The following is a 17,462-nucleotide window of genomic DNA, read 5'->3' as shown; positions in this document are numbered from 1 at the left end:
ATCTCCTAGCCAAGGCCATCGACCTCTATTTTACTGAAAATGAGGGATCGGTTGCGTCGGCCGCGACTTTATGGGAGGCGTTTAAGACAGTTTTGAGGGGTGAGGCTTTCGCTCTTATAGCGGAGGCCCGTAGAGTCAGAGATGCTGATTTAGTACGCATCGAGGAGGAGATCATGGAGCTTGACTCCCAGTTGGAGACAGAGCCCGATCCCGCTCTCCTGCACGACCTCTCCCTCAAACAGTCGGAATACCGCGACCTTGCTACAAACGCTGCCCTTGTTTTAGCTAAAGAACAGCAGGGTTGGATGTACGACGTCGGCGATAAGGCCGGGAAGTTGCTGGCCTGGCTGGACAGAAGAGGGATGGCTAGCCGTCTTGTACCCGAGATAATGGGGGAGGACGGAGTTGTCGTCACTAATCCAAGTGCCATTGCCGAGTCCTTCGCTGATTACTTTCGAGGCGTCTACACCTCTGTTTCGGACCGGTCTGAGACCGATTCGACAGTGTTTCTTTCGGCTGTCGATCTCCCGTGCCTTTCGGACGAGGAGCGCGACGACCTGGATAGGGACGTCTCTGTGGATGAGGTCGCCCTTGCGATCCGCTCACTGCGATCGGGCAAGGCACCTGGTCCCAATGGTATCCCGGTTGAGCTATATAAGATCAGGCCGGATGTGGTTTCCCCACACCTGCGTAACATGTTTCTAGAAGCGCGGGAGACTGGCCTACTTCCCCTGGACCAGAGGTTGGCCACCATTGTGGTCATCCATAAGGAAGGGAAGCCGAGAGAAGATTTTTTGCCAAGATAATCGCTAATCGACTGATTGGTGTTATCGGCGACTTAGTGCATCCGGACCAGTCGGGCTTTATTCCACACCGCAACACTGCCCTTAATTTGCGTAGACTCCACGGCGCCCTGGCCAGGGCCCACACCCTGGAGGAGCCGGCAGTCCTTGCGTCCTTGGACGCCACGATGGCTTTTGACTCTCTCGAGCGGAGTGACCTTTGGGCGGTGTTGGCGAAGCTCGGTTTTGGCCCGGTGTTTGTGGGATGGGTGAAGCTTTTGTATGCTGACCCATTGGCTAACGTTGCCATCAATGGCCGCATCTCGGCGACTTTTGCCCTTCATAGAGGCACCAGGCAGGGTTGCCCCTTGTCGCCACTTTTGTTTGCGCTCGCTCTTGAGCCGCTTGCGGCCCTGTCACGTACACACCCGGATCTGCATGGTATAAGCTGGGCCCCTGGCTTCGAGGACAGAGTCTCTCTTTATGCAGATGACATTCTGCTTTACCTCACTTCCCCCTGCAAGTCACTTATTGTGGCATGTGATGTACTTAGACTTTTTGGCCGGTATTCTGGCCTTGTTATTAACTGGGCCAAGTCTTCCCTATACGTACTGAAAGGGGACACACCGCGCCTCCCTAGAGGCTGCAACATCCAGGTGGCCAGCCAGGGCTTTAAATACTTGGGGATTTATATCTCTGGTAATGCGAAGGCGCGCTATGAACACAATTTGCTTCCCCCTCTTCTGCGCCTCCGGCGTGACGTGGAGGGTTGGCGAAAACTTCCGCTTTCTTTACTCGGGCGCGCCACATTATTTATGATGATGTCTTTGCCCAGGTTCCTGTACGCCCTGCAGAACACCCAATATCCGGTCCCCGCCCGATACTTCCGAGAGATTGAAGGCCTTCAACGTGCCCTACTCTGGGACGGCCGACCCCGCGTTGCTATCACGAAGCTCACGCTTCCGTGGTACGACGGGGGTATAGCACTACCAGATGTGCGCAGATATTACTGGGCCTCCCAATTGGCGGCTATCACTCACGGTTTCTATGGTCCGGAAAATAACCCTGGATATGCGATGGATAAGTGGCTCTTGAGTGGTGGCAATTACTACAGGGCGCTGTATTCGAGGTCTCTGGACAGGCGGATGTCGGGTCCAACGAAAACTGTGGTCCATATTTGGAGGACAATCACCAAGGCGCAGGGCTGGCAAGGCAGGCTGACTAGGTTCACCCCATTGTACGATTCAGATATTTTGGGCAAGTTATGGCACACCAAGCGGTTTGACAAATGGGACCTCATAGGTATCTCCAGGGTGGATGATATGATATCGAAGGGTGAGATCAAGACCTTCTCCCAGCTGCAGGCTGAGTATCAGCTGGGTAACTCAGAGTCTTTCCGATATGCCCAGTTGCGACACGCACTGCTCTCTGCTAAACCAGCTGAGGGGGCGATTCCAGAAAGCTCCCCGTTGGAGGACAGGGTGTTGGATGGCCATATGCCTGACAGTGCCATCTCACTGTCTTATAAGAAACGTATTAATGTTCGCACTGACCTCCTCCTGGGTGTGCGGGATCAGTGGGTGTGTGACGGATTGGAAATCGATGATGAGGATTGGCAGAGTGCAGTTTCTTCCCCTAAGGAAGTCGCCATTTCCTCTCATCTCCGGCTGGTGCAGCTCAAAATCCTGCACAGGGTGTACGTGACTGGCCCCCGGCTTGTGCATATGGGCTACTCGATCGATGGGCTTTGTCGCCGCGACTGCGGCGCCCTTGCCACTTTTATGCACATTCTTTGGGAATGCCCCGCCATAGCCTCCTACTGGAGACGTGTGCATCGGATTATGGATGAAGTGACTGGGGTGGTAGCGACTGCGGAAGCTAGGAGATGCCTCCTCAACATTTGGGGACCGACGGATCACAATGTGGCTCAGACGCAGTGGGTGACCCTCGGCAACATGGTGGCCAAACGCGATATCGCACAGAAGTGGGGGTCTTCGGCAGCTCCCATGGTGGTGCAATGGAAAGCCAACATGGATTGGTGTATGTTCAGGGAAAAGACGGTCTATGCTGCCAGGGGTAAGCCCAAAAAGTGGTTGAAATTGTGGGGGGCCTGGAATGCTTACAGGGGAGATATTTGTGTGCCCCCGGAACCTGTCTCTTTGGAGGAACATCTGTCGCCATAACCTGTGACACCAACTGTGACACGCTGTAATGTTGTATCCTGTTTCTTCTTCTCCCCCCCTTCTATCCTGATCTGTTCTCCTGTATCCGTGCTTGTGTTCCCGCTGCTCCCCCTGCCCCACTGCCAACGCTTCACTGGTTTCTTATACCCCATTACCACTCTTTATGCGCCTTCCGGCGTCTTCTTCTTTTTCTTTCTCTATGTTCCTTTATGAAACAAAATAATAAAATCAACCTTCATTGTACTGTGACATTTATTCTTGCGCTATTGCTCTGACGTAAATAATTAATTTACTCTCTTAATTTCTATGCAGGTAAGTACTTAATCAATAATAACTCAATTGGAATGAAAGAAGACAGAGCAGATTGGTGTAAGCTGGTGCTACATCCTCTAAATATGAATTTAGGAATATGTCTTTAGTAGTTTTATGCATTACTTTAGTTGGAACTAATGGTGTCGGTAAGTTTTTCGGTATTTCTGATAGGGCTTCAGATGTGCCATCTGCTGCAAGATACATACCGTTTACAAGATTATTTCGGGCACGGTCTATTTGTTCTGTTTTTACTCGGATCCCTTCAGTAACTAATTCGTTTTCTTGGTCTTTCTCTGATTCTTTAAGTCTGTCTTCTCTACGGAGTGCTTTGTCAGCACGCTTACGTGATTCCTTACGCCAAAATTATATGGCGTCCTTCTGAGAATGTCTAGCTTTCTTTTTCCATAATGCTTCTTCTACCCTCATGATGCACTCTGCATCCCATGTTCCGGTGACAGGCCATCTGTGTCTTTCGTCTAGGTGTTTGGTGTAATCGGCCCATAAATCTAGATATAATATGGCATCTATGCCATGCTTCTGGTACATAAAATTGCCGGGAGTGTCCCTAGGGGGAATAGGAATTTCTTCCTCCAGTATCCCTTTCCTAGTTCCTATCTGCTTTAACTTGTTGAAAAACGGCATTTTGCTTACTTATTACTGAATGCTCAATCCTTATTCCTTAATACTCTTGACAGCTAGGTTATACGAGAAACACAATAATACACGTTTAAACAGTCACATTCATACCACAACATTAATCACATAGGAACATTGAAGACATAGATGACTACCCCCCTATACTGGATGTACTGCTCAACAGTACAGATACACTGGTGTAACAGTGCAGAAATTCGGAATACTAGATATACTGCTAAACAGTACAGATACACTGCCTAAAAACAGTGCAGACCGGACTTGCGTACCCAAACCCGTCTAGATACGACCCAGCAATGGTACTCACCGGGAAGCACGGAAACAGAAGGCCTCGGAAAACTCGACTGGACTCGACTCGGTACTTCGGAAAACTTCGGAAAACTTCGGAAAACTTCGGAAACCTGGTGGGCCTCTTGACACCTCGGACCTTGCTTCTTTCGGCTAGGCTCTGGTCGGGATCCTCCGCACTCCTCACCGCCTCGTCTGGGCACTGATCGCAGTCTTCGTCACCTCCGTGGGTCAGAGGGAGATGCAGGAAATCCTGCCAGTACGCGTATGTTCCATCTAACTGATGGCAGGGGACACAGCTTGCAACGCACCAACCGGCGCGTGAGGTGGGGGAGGGGTCCCTGTTCGGGCGCCAAAATGACGTAAATAATTAATTTACTCTCTTAATTTCTATGCAGGTAAGTACTTAATCAATAATAACTCAATTGGAATGAAAGAAGACAGAGTCCGTGGTGTTAGAGTTTCTAAGGGTTTTATTCCTCATAAAGGAATGGTCTTGATCAGGATATCATGTTCTGACCACCACAGGGATGTCAGAAGGGATAGAGCGCTTCCGTTTATTAACAATACATAGCTTATATACTTTAATTCATATCATAAAGAATAATGCAAGAGGCGTAACAGCTGAGAGAAGACAAGATAACAGTATACACGTGATACTAATACGTAATCAAGAGGCGTGAACTAGGCGTGAACCAGAGGTGTGTGCTAGAAACGTCACTGATAGGTGACGCAAGTGGGTGGCACCAAGGGGTGGTGCTAACAGGATTGTTGCAATGTCAGCAGAAATCGGAAGCTTGGATGCGCGCGCAGCTGCATGACGTGTGATTGACGGGGTGCAGGGGATTTGACATTTACACTGACGGAAAGAGACAGAAGTCTGGCATGTCAGATCAACTTGTACTTCTATCATATCTGATATCTGATGTTTAGGAACTATACTATCTGGACGGAAAGGTCTCTAGGGCAGAAGCTATTCTATGCTAACTGTGGATGCGTGTATAAGCGCCTAAGTGTCTACATGTGAAGCGTGGGGGCACGGGGCCTTCCATGGAAGCATGGCAACAGAGGCTATGAATTACTTGCATTGAGACAGGTCGGCCCTTTGGCTCTGCAGCTGGGGAGGATGTTTACAGGATCTAGTAGGCAGGAATGTATTCTCGAGGAGCGGAACAGATAACTCGAAGGTTATAGTCAGTCTTGGCAGAAAGCAGGCTTGAGCTGAGCGCGAGGGGCCGCGCTGAAAGTAAGTCAGAGTTCACGGGTACAGAGGTAGCCTGGGCAGAGGCTGCCAGAGTCAGGAGCCACAAAAGAGGTTCGATGGCAGAAATTCAGGGCCTACTCTGCTGGAGCAGGAAAACATGTAGAGTGTATTACAAAAAGACGGTGGCATAGCATACTTAGGAACGGACTATATAATCCATTCATAGTGGATCTGAAAGAGGACAAGTTAACGTTGGACGCAAATGTATTTGCGTCTTCATAACTGGCACAGGAGGGAAGTTACATGCACTTTAAGCTGGTACATGGAGTCGGTGGGGTACGCGCTAGGGAACATAATATGACCAAAAATTTAATTTTCCTCATTCCCTCCTTGTTCCCTACGGACCCTTCATGAAATATCGATCCTCATGAATCGATCAGTCTGTTCTTGCAACATCATTTGTTCTTCTTTCTTTCGTTTACGTTTTGAGAGAAAACTGGAGTGTTCAATACAAGAGGTGGTACACAGTCCACAAATCGCTGGCCCACACTGCAGGCACAGGCAGCAACTGAATACTAGGACTAGGCCAATGCCTAGAAAGGATAGGATCTTCCATCCCCAAGCTGTTAATGTCGTCCAGAACCAACCGGACCAAGTCCAGGTGCCTGGATTCTGATGTATCTGATTTGCAATTTTATGAAGACGGGTGATAGCTTGATATACAGATGGTGCGTTTTGTGGTATGAAAACACAGCAACTTGACCCGATGACCTTACAGGCTCCACCTCTATCTGCCAAGATGACGTCAATTACAAGACGATTCTGAAGGACAACAACCCGCATGGCGGACTGCTCTTCTGTTAGGTTACCTAAGGCGGAGGCAGTTTCATTCACTACTGCTTCAAGTGTTCTAGTTAATCTGCGTATTAATTTACTATTCTGGACAGGGCCTAAAAAGAAAAAGAATCCTTTATTAAAATCGGTGTACTGTTCCCATGCCGTTTCTGTGTAGTCGACAAGTGGGATGTCTCTTCTGGGTCTATTCTTTACTAGATTGGTATTTCTATGGTAATCAGGAGGAGCTAGAAAAACAGGTGGCAGAAGGAATGCAATGTAACAGGTACCATCCCAATCTGGAGGTAGACGAATGTATGCGGAATGACCACAAACAAAGTAAGAGTGACTGATAGCTTTAAAGGACGATTTTCCATGATCACTGAATTCGACCACAGTAGTGCATTTACTATGACCTAAGTGTACTGAACCTTTCTTCTTGATACATAATTCACCAGTGACTGGCAGTACTGACATAATGGGTAGAACTGGTATGGCTTCGGATTCGACAGTGAGAATCATAAGGCTAATTGTATAATTACCTAATCCATATACTTCATTTTCTAGATCAGTTCCTATTCTAGTGGGGAGTCCCTCCTTATCTGGGTAACAGGCGTCGAGCAGGACCAAGTTCAGGTTTCCCCAAACCCAACCCCCATCGAAAACAGCAATATCAGGATCTAAAGAATTAATTATTTTAAACCATGCTCCGCAGGAGCCATTGTGAGTGAACGGGTACGGAAAGAGAGGCAGAGCTCCCTTGTAATTCTGATAAGGAGGGAGCCGGCCACATATCCAGCAATTTGTAGCATTGTTAGTTTGATGAGAATGATGTAACATACTAATGAATGTGTTGTTGCGCAGCGCAAGTCTGTAGGAAAGCTCGTGAGGAGGTAACTCACTAAAAGTGTGTTCAGCAGATACATTGTAAGCAGATTGTTCACGCTTGAAAATAGGGTAATAGATAGGCAATAGGATGCTAGTAATGATAATTAAAACACTGAGAATAAACATGATTATTAGTGTCACTATGCAGTGACTACGAAGTGATTTACAATATGTACGTTTCTTTGCTTCTCTCTCTCTCTCTCGATCTAGGGGATACATATCAGAAACTATTTAACCGATTCACCTAGGGGAGGACTTAAACAATTAAACTGTCTGACTTGCTAGATCGTAATTTCATGCGATAATTTTCTTGAGGAGTTTTTTCTCGTTCAGATTCTGTAAAGTCTTTTTGTTCGACACAGTCTTTGGTGGGGGTGGACGAGTCTCGGTCAGGTTTCAGTCCAGAGAATTTTTTTATATGACTCGTGTGGACCCACCCCTTTCTTCCTTTGATTTTCACGGCCGTCCTTGTTGTAAGCAGTACGGTCTTCGGAGACTTCCAGCGGGGCTCCAGCGGACTTTTTCTGTCGAAATTTCGGACGAGCACCGTATCACCAGGACGGACGTCGTGTGGCTTTACATCAGTGTTGTCAGGGAAGGCTGCGGCAACCTGTGAACGACATGATTGGAGTGCAGACATCAAGGAGGCAAGGTAATCTGTCAACATGTTAGAATCAACATCAGTAATCTTTTTTGGAATGGGCGTCCCCCACATATTCGGTGGTCTTCCAAAGACTACCTCATACGGGGATAGCCCTGATCTCGAATGGGCGACCATTCTCATGTAGAATAGTGCCACTGGCAGGGCGACTATCCAGTCGACCCCTTTCTCCTGACATATTTTGGCAAGGCGGATCTTTAGTGTCTGGTTATGCCTTTCAACAAGGCCTGCGGCTTCTGGATGTCGGACACAATGGAACTTCCACTGGTATCCCAGTAATAAAGAAACTTCTTTCATTAAGGCAGATGAGAATGGCTGACCGTTATCTGAGTACACGACACGAGGCAGGCCGTATCGTGGGAAGAATTCACGAACCAACTGCTTGGCAGTGGTCGGAGCAGTATAATCTGAGACTGGGTATGCTTCGGTCCAGCGGGACAGAGCACAGACAACTACGAGAACATATTTAAATCCTCGACAACGGTCCATCTGGATATAATCCATCTGGAGGACTTCAAAAGGGTGATCGGGAGGATGAAATCCACCTTGCTCTACAGGGACGCTTTTACCTGGATTGAACTGACAACAGATCATGCAAGTACGCACTTTCTGTTTTGCGGCTGCTCGTAAGTGTTTATTGTTCCAGAGATTTTGCAAACTGTCTAGCATTGCTTTCTCTCCTAGATGTGCAGGACTATGTGCTGTATTTATCATGACTTGAACCATAGAGTCAGGGAGAAACCATGTAGATTTTCCCTTCGTCACCCAACCTTGATCTGTTTGGATCCCTCCTAGTTCAATCCATTTCTTTATTTCTTCTGGAGTAGCATGTGTCTGAATGTCAATAACATCTAGTGTGGGATCCCTGACTGTCATACAGTTTGTCGGATCTGTTGTCTTTGTCGTATCAGTTGTCTGAGTGTGAGTCAGTGCTGTATGTTTTGCTGTCTGATCTGCCAGGTCGTTACCCTGGGAAACAGAATCTGTGACTTTAGTATGTGCTTTACACTTCATGACGGATATGGCTGAAGGCAGATGTATTGCTTCTAACAGTGCTTGAATGAGAGGACCGTGTTGTATCTTGGCACCATGAGAGGTCAAAAAACCTCGTTCTTGCCATAGCATGCCGAAGTCGTGTACGACTCCGAACGCATAACGGGAATCTGTGTATATGTTGACATTTCTGTTCTTGGCTAGAATACAGGCTCGGGTCAGAGCAATGAGCTCTGCTGCTTGAGCAGACAGTGTATCAATACGATGTGTCTCTTTAACTTCAGTTTCAGTGGTCACGGCATATGCGGCCACTAATTCTCCTGTACTTGTTCTCATGCATGAACCATCTAAATAAAGTGTCAGATCTGGATTTGTCAATGGAACATCTGTTAAATCTCGTCGGGGCTTTGTTACTGCATTAATGATCTCTATACAATCATGCGGAGCTGGATCTGTCATAACTGTAGGTAACAGTGTTGCTGGGTTCAGGATACTGCAGCGTCTGATTTCTATGTGTGGCTGGAATAGTGTTAATTCGTAAGCTGTCAGTCGTGCTATAGTCAAGTGTTGAGTCTGGGTTCTGTTTAACAGAACCTCTACAGAATGTGGGACTTGTACTGTTAACTGATGACCTAGAACAATTGAGTCGCTCTGTCTGATTGCTAACGCTGTTGCTGCTACTGACTTTAAGCACGCAGGGAGTGCCTGGGCTACTGAATCCAATGTACTTGAAAAATAAGCGCAAGGCTTATGTGAACCTGCTTGATCTTGAGTGAGGACAGACAATGCTGTACCATCACGTTCTGTAACAAAAAGTGTAAACGGTTTGCTGTAACATGGTGTCGCTAAAACTGGTGCTTGGCATAAAGCTTTCTTTAATTCCTCAAAGGCTTGTGTGTGTTCCTGAGTCCAAGGGAGGGCAATGGAAATTGCTACCTCCTGCGTCGTTAACTGGATGAGTGGTTTAGCTAGAAATGCATATTGAGGAATCCATTGTCTGCAGTACGAGGTGAGGCCTATGAAGGCCCGCACTTCCTTTTGTGTCTGGGGTCGTGGCATATTTACAATTAACTGAATGCGATCGGGAGTGAGCTGTCTCCCCACTTTGGACAGCAAGTGACCCAAGTACACAACTTGCTGAACACAGAATTGTAGCTTCGAAGGGGACACCTTGTGTCCCTTGTCGGCCAGGAAATGCAAAACTGTTAACGATGCTTGTTCACATTCGGGCTCACTTCGTGCGGTGATCAGCAGATCATCGACGTATTGCAGTAAAGCGGTATTAACTGGCATTTGAATACAATCTAGTTGTCTTTTCAGTGCTTGACTATAGATGCTGGGGCTTTCTGTGAATCCTTGAGGTGCGCGGGAAAATTTGAAACTTCGTCCATTTAAACTGAATCCGAAGAGATATTGGCTCTCCGGATCAATAGGTACACTGAAGAAAGCGTTCTTGAGATCTATTACAGTAAAGAACGTTGCTTCTGAATCAATAGCAGTTAACAGGGAGGAGATATCGGGGACCACAGGATACTGTGGTACAATACATTTGTTCAGCTCTCGAAGATCAATCACCAGCCGATATACTGGCGGTGCATTGCGGTCTGTACGTTTAAGAATTGGAATGATGGGTGAATTACAGATATTGGAGTCGGTCTCTACGACCACCCCCTGGGCAATAAGCTCTTCAATGATTTTCAGTAAAGCCACTACAGCATCGGGTGGTAACTTGTATTGTCTGATTCTGGGTAGAACAACTCCTGTCTTGAGTGTAACACGATATGGAGTGATATGCATACAACCTACATCAGCTGGGCCTTTTGCCCATAAGTGATCTGGTACATTTTTCAATCTGACATCAAAATCACGTAAAACATAATGACCCTTGAAATCCCGTAGAAAGAGTCTGACTCCCTCCGGGGAACAGCATATTATAGCTCCTAGAGCCTTCAGTGTTTTAATTCCTAACAGATTTTCTGGACATGAGTTCGTAAGTAACAAATCTGTAACTCGGGATAATGGACCCACAGCTAATGGTACTGGTTCTGATACTTCATTTACAATAGGCTGTCCTGAAAAACCAAGGGAAACATTCTGTGAGCCTGAGAGGGGTGCCCCTGGGACTTCATTGTGACTGATTGTAGTGCGACTTGCCCCTGTGTCAATTAAAAACTTTCTGTCTTTTCCCAATACGTGACTGTGTACATAAGGACCTTCTTGATCTACAGGAATTTCAATAAGAGGCAAATCACTTTCCCTCTCTAGGCTGTTTCATGTGTATCGGGGGTAATCTGGATATGCAGATTGGGCATACTGGTACATCTGTTGTGAGACTTGCTGAGTCGCGGCAATGGGCTGTGGCTGCGGTATGGCTACGGTCTGTGCTGGGTGGGACTGAGCATGCGTCGGCTGCATATTCTGCATTGGCTGTTCGTTCTGCGAGGTCTGTTGATGACCATGTTCATGTCTAGGCAGGATGCGGTCTTTCTTTAGTTTTACCTGTCGCGATGTTGTGTTTCAGGACTGGACATTCATGTACGTAATGACCTGGCTGCTTGCAGTAATTACATGTCCCTTTAACGGGAGCTGCAGAATGATTGGTCTGGGCCCCACCTTTTCTTTGACCGTCGGCTGGGACCGTCTGAGCTACTAACATTTTCATTTTCGTGTCTTTCATACGTTTCTGTTCCTGATCTTGTTCTTCCCTAATTCTGTTCTGGTGATATTGTAACATTTGTAACATCTGGGATGGCGTATTTGCCTGCCAAGTACTTTCAACTTTGTACACTCTATTTTTAACTAACGGTAGGGAATTCTCTACTAATTTTGATACAAAAAGGTGTGGATATGACTCGCTACTAGGTTGTAGGCCACTATTTATAATGAAACATTTCTCGAATCTGGAATAGAAGTCACTAGTATCTTCATCTTGTTTCTGTTTACAGGACGAGATTGCGTCCCAATCTTCCTTTCTAGTTGTCAATAATCTTGGCAAAACCTGTACTATCAAACCTGGTAATGCTTTAGTCCTATCCCCAAGGCCTAACCCTGGGATTCGTTTGCTTTCTTCGTCTTCAATTTCTGCCCATGCTATCTTAGACTCTCCCACCTCCCAATCCTTTTCCTTTAATTTCTCGTAAATGCCCGTGGGCAACAGTACTTTTAACATTTTCATAATATCATCATACGTGTAATCTCCCATCAGTAACATGTCTTTGAGCTCTCTGTGAAAACCTGCAGGGTCTTTATCATGACACGGGACTAATTTCTTCATTTCTAACAGTTCTAACTTAGTCAGTGGTGTGTGAACATACACACGCTTCAGGACGTGATCCGTACCCATAACTGGGTGTACTTCTCGTAAGGGGTTCTGACTTTCAATGCCACTACCGCATTGCATGTGATACGTTTTCCTTTCAGGAGGCGGCGGGGGGGAGACATATTCAGAGCTTATGAAGGTGTTATACTTACGTCGTTGTTCTAGAATTATTTGTATTAATTTGGTACTGAAACCTCTCCATCTATCCATGAGTAGTGCTTCTAATGTTTCGTGTAAGGGCCCTGGATCGGAATGATGGTTTCTGAACTTGATGAGGAGGTGCTGAATCATGTATACACCTGCTATTTTCTGCTCTTCTGGGGAAAGGTTCAAGAATGTCTGCACTAACGTATCATCATTATATATGTCTGGGTTTTCGGCCCATAACACGGCTGACCGGGCTAGTTCCTGTTCATCCATGGAATTGAGTACATGGTACCCCATTCGGTCTCGAAGCCTTTTATCAGTTTCCTGGAACTGATGTTCAGAAGAATTCGGATTTGTTAAAGCAGAGAAAAGAACTCTCTTGCTTTCCGGACGAATACCTTTCCTAAGGTAGTTTCCCTTACCTACATACGCTATAGTATCTGTAGACCTTCCTGGTGCTTCATGTTCTTCTTCCTCCTCGGAGGAAGCTTTATCATTCTCTTCCCGGTGTGCAGTTAATACTGCCTTTCTAATTTTCTGGGACATACTGGCTATGCAAGCCCCCCTATCATGTTTTCCTTCGGCTATATTTTGACCCCACTTGTTTAGTCCGTCTAATTCACTTTGATCTGTCTCGGGCCTGTCTCGTTCTCTTATTAGACAATTTATGAAAAATCGTAATATCTGTGCTTGAATGTCAACTTTCTGTTTATGCATGGCATCTTTGACACTGTCAGGGTCTTTCCCTGTCTGTATAAACTCATATAGTCTGTCGAGACGTTCCTTCATTCCTACATAGCATAGCAAGCTATCGGTGGCAGATCTTAATCGTAGTGATGCCAATATCATTAGATCGTTCTTTCCGGGGACTGGATCATATCTGCAAACTGACATCTTTTCTTTTAATGCGTCAAGACGCGACAAGTGGGGAGACTGTACTAAGTGGGGAGACTGGAAAGGATTCTGCGTGTCCCTTAAATTGAATCTGTGTGTCGGTGGCGGGGTCTGAGGACCCGCAGTCGCACCTCCTGAGGCGGATGCTTGGGCACTATCTCTCCGCGGAGTCTGTATCTGAACTTGAATTTGTCGTTTAGTAGGATCAGGTAGGACTTGTTTCGGTAGGTCAGTCTTGAGTGCGGGAAGTGGCGGAGCTGGCGGAACAGGGGAGGTCTGTCGCGGTACCGGCGGGACATGATCTGGGGGAGTAGTGCCACCCCCATCCCTGTCAGTAGGCAGGGCACGAACAGGCAGATTGGTGTAAGCTGGTGCTACATCCTCTAAATATGAATTTAGGAATATGTCTTTAGTAGTTTTATGCATTACTTTAGTTGGAACTAATGGTGTCGGTAAGTTTTTCGGTATTTCTGATAGGGCTTCAGATGTGCCATCTGCTGCAAGATACATACCGTTTACAAGATTATTTCGGGCACGGTCTATTTGTTCTGTTTTTACTCGGATCCCTTCAGTAACTAATTCGTTTTCTTGGTCTTTCTCTGATTCTTTAAGTCTGTCTTCTCTACGGAGTGCTTTGTCAGCACGCTTACGTGATTCCTTACGCCAAAATTCTATGGCGTCCTTCTGAGATTGTCTAGCTTTCTTTTTCCATAATGCTTCTTCTACCCTCATGATGCACTCTGCATCCCATGTTCCGGTGACAGGCCATCTGTGTCTTTCGTCTAGGTGTTTGGTGTAATCGGCCCATAAATCTAGATATAATATGGCATCTATGCCATGCTTCTGGTACATAAAATTGCCGGGAGTGTCCCTAGGGGGAATAGGAATTTCTTCCTCCAGTATCCCTTTCCTAGTTCCTATCTGCTTTAACTTGTTGAAGAACGGCATTTTGCTTACTTATTACTGAATGCTCAATCCTTATTCCTTAATACTCTTGACAGCTAGGTTATACGAGAAACACAATAATACACGTTTAAACAGTCACATTCATACCACAACATTAATCACATAAGGACATTGAAGACATAGATGACTACCCCCCTATACTGGATGTACTGCTCAACAGTACAGATACACTGGTGTAACAGTGCAGAAATTCGGAATACTAGATATACTGCTAAACAGTACAGATACACTGCCTAAAAACAGTGCAGACCGGACTTGCGTACCCAAACCCGTCTAGATACGACCCAGCAATGGTACTCACCGGGAAGCACGGAAACAGAAGGCCTCGGAAAACTCGACTGGACTCGACTCGGTACTTCGGAAAACTTCGGAAAACTTCGGAAAACTTCGGAAAACTTCGGAAACCTTCGGAAACCTGGTGGGCCTCTTGACACCTCGGACCTTGCTTCTTTCGGCTAGGCTCTGGTCGGGATCCTCCGCACTCCTCACCGCCTCGTCTGGGCACTGATCGCAGTCTTCGTCACCTCCGTGGGTCAGAGGGAGATGCAGGAAATCCTGCCAGTACGCGTATGTTCCATCTAACTGATGGCAGGGGACATAGCTTGCAACGCACCAACCGGCGCGTGAGGTGGGGGAGGGGTCCCTATTCGGGCGCCAAAATGACGTAAATAATTAATTTACTCTCTTAATTTCTATGCAGGTAAGTACTTAATCAATAATAACTCAATTGGAATGAAAGAAGACAGAGTCCGTGGTGTTAGAGTTTCTAAGGGTTTTATTCCTCATAAAGGAATGGTCTTGATCAGGATATCATGTTCTGACCACCACAGGGATGTCAGAAGGGATAGAGCGCTTCCGTTTATTAACAATACATAGCTTATATACTTTAATTCATATCATAAAGAATAATGCAAGAGGCGTAACAGCTGAGAGAAGACAAGATAACAGTATACACGTGATACTAATACGTAAATAAGAGGCGTGAACTAGGCGTGAACCAGAGGTGTGTGCTAGAAACGTCACTGATAGGTGACGCAAGTGGGTGGCACCAAGGGGTGGTGCTAACAGGATTGTTGCAATGTCAGCAGAAATCGGAAGCTTGGATGCGCGCGCAGCTGCATGACGTGTGATTGACGGGGTGCAGGGGATTTGACATTTACACTGACGGAAAGAGACAGAAGTCTGGCATGTCAGATCAACTTGTACTTCTATCATATCTGATATCTGATGTTTAGGAACTATACTATCTGGACGGAAAGGTCTCTAGGGCAGAAGCTATTCTATGCTAACTGTGGATGCGTGTATAAGCGCCTAAGTGTCTACATGTGAAGCGTGGGGGCACGGGGCCTTCCATGGAAGCATGGCAACAGAGGCTATGAATTACTTGCATTGAGACAGGTCGGCCCTTTGGCTCTGCAGCTGGGGAGGATGTTTACAGGATCTAGTAGGCAGGAATGTATTCTCGAGGAGCGGAACAGATAACTCGAAGGTTATAGTCAGTCTTGGCAGAAAGCAGGCTTGAGCTGAGCGCGAGGGGCCGCGCTGAAAGTAAGTCAGAGTTCACGGGTACAGAGGTAGCCTGGGCAGAGGCTGCCAGAGTCAGGAGCCACAAAAGAGGTTCGATGGCAGAAATTCAGGGCCTACTCTGCTGGAGCAGGAAAACATGTAGAGTGTATTACAAAAAGACGGTGGCATAGCATACTTAGGAACGGACTATATAATCCATTCATAGTGGATCTGAAAGAGGACAAGTTAACGTTGGACGCAAATGTATTTGCGTCTTCATAACTGGCACAGGAGGGAAGTTACATGCACTTTAAGCTGGTACATGGAGTCGGTGGGGTACGCGCTAGGGAACATAATATGACCAAAAATTTAATTTTCCTCATTCCCTCCTTGTTCCCTACGGACCCTTCATGAAATATCGATCCTCATGAATCGATCAGTCTGTTCTTGCAACATCATTTGTTCTTCTTTCTTTCGTTTACGTTTTGAGAGAAAACTGGAGTGTTCAATACAAGAGGTGGCACACAGTCCACAAATCGCTGGCCCACACTGCAGGCACAGGCAGCAACTGAATACTAGGACTAGGCCAATGCCTAGCAAGGATAGGATCTTCCATCCCCAAGCTGTTAATGTCGTCCAGAACCAACCGGACCAAGTCCAGGTGCCTGGATTCTGATGTATCTGATTTGCAATTTTATGAAGACGGGTGATAGCTTGATATACAGATGGTGCGTTTTGTGGTATGAAAACACAGCAACTTGACCCGATGACCTTACAGGCTCCACCTCTATCTGCCAAGATGACGTCAATTACAAGACGATTCTGAAGGACAACAACCCGCATGGCGGACTGCTCTTCTGTTAGGTTACCTAAGGCGGAGGCAGTTTCATTCACTACTGCTTCAAGTGTTCTAGTTAATCTGCGTATTAATTTACTATTCTGGACAGGGCCTAAAAAGAAAAAGAATCCTTTATTAAAATCGGTGTACTGTTCCCATGCCGTTTCTGTGTAGTCGACAAGTGGGATGTCTCTTCTGGGTCTATTCTTTACTAGATTGGTATTTCTATGGTAATCAGGAGGAGCTAGAAAAACAGGTGGCAGAAGGAATGCAATGTAACAGGTACCATCCCAATCTGGAGGTAGACGAATGTATGCGGTATGACCACAAACAAAGTAAGAGTGACTGATAGCTTTAAAGGACGATTTTCCATGATCACTGAATTCGACCACAGTAGTGCATTTACTATGACCTAAGTGTACTGAACCTTTCTTCTGGATACATAATTCACCAGTGACTGGCAGTACTGACATAATGGGTAGAACTGGTATGGCTTCGGATTCGACAGTGAGAATCATAAGGCTAATTGTATAATTACCTAATCCATATACTTCATTTTCTAGATCAGTTCCTATTCTAGTGGGGAGTCCCTCCTTATCTGGGTAACAGGCGTCGAGCAGGACCAAGTTCAGGTTTTCCCAAACCCAACCCCCATCGAAAACAGCAATATCAGGATCTAAAGAATTAATTATTTTAAACCATGCTCCGCAGGAGCCATTGTGAGTGAACGGGTACGGAAAGAGAGGCAGAGCTCCCTTGTAATTCTGATAGGGAGGGAGCCGGCCACATATCCAGCAATTTGTAGCATTGTTAGTTTGATGAGAATGATGTAACATACTAATGAATGTGTTGTTGCGCAGCGCAAGTCTGTAGGAAAGCTCGTGAGGAGGTAACTCACTAAAAGTGTGTTCAGCAGATACATTGTAAGCAGATTGTTCACGCTTGAAAATAGGCCAATAGATAGGCAAAACGATACTGACAACAATAATTAGA

This window comes from Lissotriton vulgaris, chromosome 4_1 (genome assembly GCF_964263255.1).
Source record: "Lissotriton vulgaris chromosome 4_1, aLisVul1.2, whole genome shotgun sequence".
NCBI lineage: Eukaryota > Metazoa > Chordata > Amphibia > Caudata > Salamandridae > Lissotriton > Lissotriton vulgaris.
This window is presented reverse-complemented; position numbering follows the sequence as displayed.